Raw genomic sequence first — 3483 nt, 5'->3', positions numbered from 1 at the left:
CTCCATCATGAGAAGGGTTTGCTGGGTTAATCCAGCGGGGGACCACTTCACCAGTCACCACCGCCGACTAGAAGAACACAGTGCCGTATGTTTTGACCATTAAGGATGGAAGGATTAGCCCCTGTGAATTACCCACACTTTTTGAAAATAACATTGTGTCTAGTGAAAGAGCACATGAACCTTCAGTAGAATTGACATTTTTTAGCCAAGGGGTTATTTTTCTGCTCACCGCAACAGGTGATGTTCCCCACAATCCCCAGAGATGATGTGCATGAAAATAATAGCCCTGAAACACATCGTTGATGTGAGGCTGCATTCTTCAACTCAAGATTGAAAGCCAATGATGATAGAAGGGAAGCACAAACAAGAAATCCTTTTTAAAGCTGATGTGTGTCATTTTGCAGTGTCTTTGCACTTTATGTAGAGACAACTATAAATAAGTAATCTGCGAGTTATCTGAGAAGACTGCAGTTTGAGCATCCTAACCAGCTGAACTCAGTGATACTGGCTCACCAGTCATGTAAATTTTGGATTGTACTCTTTGGTTGACGGGCCAGCGGCAGAGCATTCAGGAAGCTTGTTTGAAATCAAACAGTGTTTTTGGAATTAAGCCCCTAGCAGTGCAGAAATAACACACTTCAGAGAACAGGCCGCACTTTACACAATGCATGCATCAAATGCTTCAAGTACTTGTGAACAAAATGGATATTGCGTATATATATTTATTTGTTCCATGTTTAAAAGATGCATAATTTGTAATGTTTCTCTATAAGAATACTTTTGGCATCTTTTCAGGAACAGTTTACTCTAATTTAGTCTCAGTCAGGTACTCAAAAAAAAAAAAAAACATCAGGATGACATTTTGATTCGGTAGGTATATGCTTGCAGATAAACGTCTGTTTTATTTCCAGTGTTAGGCATCTGTGTTGTGTGGTGTTTGCATTTATTTCTAATGGAGTTGTTTTGACGTTTTGCACAGTCCAAGTGTTTGCTTGTTGAGTCACGAAGCCTGGAGCGCTGGCTGTTGTGACTATTATTAGTCAGATGATTACAGAGTCATAAAACAGAACAATGGCACACTAATGCATCTTTGTTCAAGTATGGTACACATCACAAGCACAGACAGGTGAACAGCAGGGCATTGAACTACTTAGGATGCTGTTATCTCTCAGGTGCTTGCTTTGAGGTCTTGTGTAATTTATTCAAAATATGTATTTGCTGCTACTCATGACATTCATAAATAAATACACTGAATGTGTTGATGTGTTTGAAAATATGTTTGTATATATGGATTCCAATTTTCCTTAAAAAAACACTACAAAGCCATTCATCATTTTTGTTAATTGCTTTAGTTTGCAAATATGTCAATTATTTTAATATGCTGACTTTTAAACAGTGTTTACACAGAAAAAAGTGAGTGCAATCCAAATATAAATAAACAATAGCAACACAAGTAATTGTGTATGTTTTGCCAGCACTAAACTAGCTCTAACGAGCATTACATTTTCTGAACCAGCGTGGAAATATACGATGGTCTGAGCTGTTCTTTTCAGGGTTTTCATGCTTTTTCGTGCTATTCTTATAAATAATTGAGTGATATAATTCTTCTTTGTAACTCAGATGTAGTCATACAAGCAAACAGTTTGACAACACACATAAAGTTAGGAGTACATTGTTGTGTTCATTTACATTAGCTTAAAAGTCTGTTCCTTAAACAAATTTTTTTTTGCAGTTTTTTCTTCACTATATTTTTCTCAGAAGCACTTCTTTTGGCATCATGCTAACTTCTAAAAAAAAAGCATACAGAGAGCCAGTGTACTGTCATCTGCTCAAAAAGCTATTCTGCAGAATTATACTGCGTACAGAATAACTTTTCTAATTTATAAATTGCTTTGAATTAGTGCCCGCTAAATGAATAGGCTAAATGAAAGCAGTAAAATAAGCTTTACAGAAAGTACAGTATAAGTTAGTTTATTAAACATACTAAATGTCTTAATTAAAGTCTGAAAATACAAAAAGAAATATCTGAAGGTTATGTTTAGAATGAAATGAAGCAATATCACAAAAGCAAGAGTGCTGTTATTCCGAATTTCAACACTGATCTAATTTTTTTAATTCTTAAAAGCATAATTATTTCTACTAAGTATATATATTTACATATTTATGTACTTAATTAAAATACCCTGTAATACTATAGTATACTAAACTAGTATGCTTAAAGTCTGATCAATTTTGTGCTTAATGCAGTTTAATAGTGCGGAATAAGGTCTAACTAAAATTTACTTTAGTATATTTGAATGTGCTAAAGTGGAACTATTGCAAGTATACTTCAGGTACACTTTAAATATATCACATTTAAAGGCTGATATTATTCAAAGATCATACAATCCTCATCAATAGTGGCATTAAAACACATTGTAGGCTAATGTGCATTGGGCATAAGTAGTATAAGGTCACACTTTATATTAGGTGGCCTTAACTACTGTGTACTTACTTCATAAAATAAGTACAATGTGCTTATTGTGGTCATATTGTATTGTAAAACACTTCTGCTGCTATTGAGGTGGGATACGGGTAAGGTTAGGGGCAGGTTTGGTGGTATGGGTAGGTTTAAGGGTGGGTTAAGTTGTAAGGGATGGGTCAACAGTGTAATTATAAATGTAATTACAGAAATGTTTTTACATTGTGCTTATATTTTTTAAAAATACCTATATGTACACAATATTGTATCAAATTATTAATTTAATGTAAGTACATAGTACTTAAGGCCACCTAATATAAAGTGGGTATAAAGTAAATAAAGTATAAAGTATAATCATAATTTTTTACATCAGTAAGTCTCGAGCGATATGTCAGTAAATATGGTAATAGATTTAAACTTTACTTAGTACACTGTAAAAAGTGATAAGTTGACTGAACTTAAAATAATTGAGGAAACCCCTTGCCTTATCAAGTAAATAATAATTAAACAAATTAAGTTAAGTGAATTGTCAGGTTCACTTAACTTAATTTTTTTAATTATTATTTACTTGATCATTTTAAGGCAACGGGTTTCCAAAATGTTGTTAAGTTAAGTCAACTTATCACTTTTTACAGTGTATGAACTAAATGTATTATTTATATATATATATATATATATATATATTACTCTTTTACTAGGGCAGCCAACAGTCAGGACGTTTGACCTATATTATGCTTGTAACTAAGGTTAGTGATATCTGTTTAGTTTTAACTACATTAATAGTTAATGATTTATTTTATATATTATAAAACAATTCAACATTTCTTTAATATTAGCCTACACCAAAGACACAGATGATATCCACTGACCCGAGAAATGGCCCTGATTACATGGTGCACCAGTGAACCGTGCAAGTGAGTGACATTCACAGCAGTGCGATGCACCTGAGAGGGATTATTCATTAGCACCGTGACGTCACGCTGGGGTGAATAGAGCTCGCTGAAGCGGAGCTGTTCACTCAC

The sequence above is a fragment of the Barbus barbus genome, assembly GCF_936440315.1.
Source record: "Barbus barbus genome assembly, chromosome: 18".
Lineage (NCBI taxonomy): Eukaryota > Metazoa > Chordata > Actinopteri > Cypriniformes > Cyprinidae > Barbus > Barbus barbus.
Note: the sequence above shows the minus strand (reverse complement) of the source record.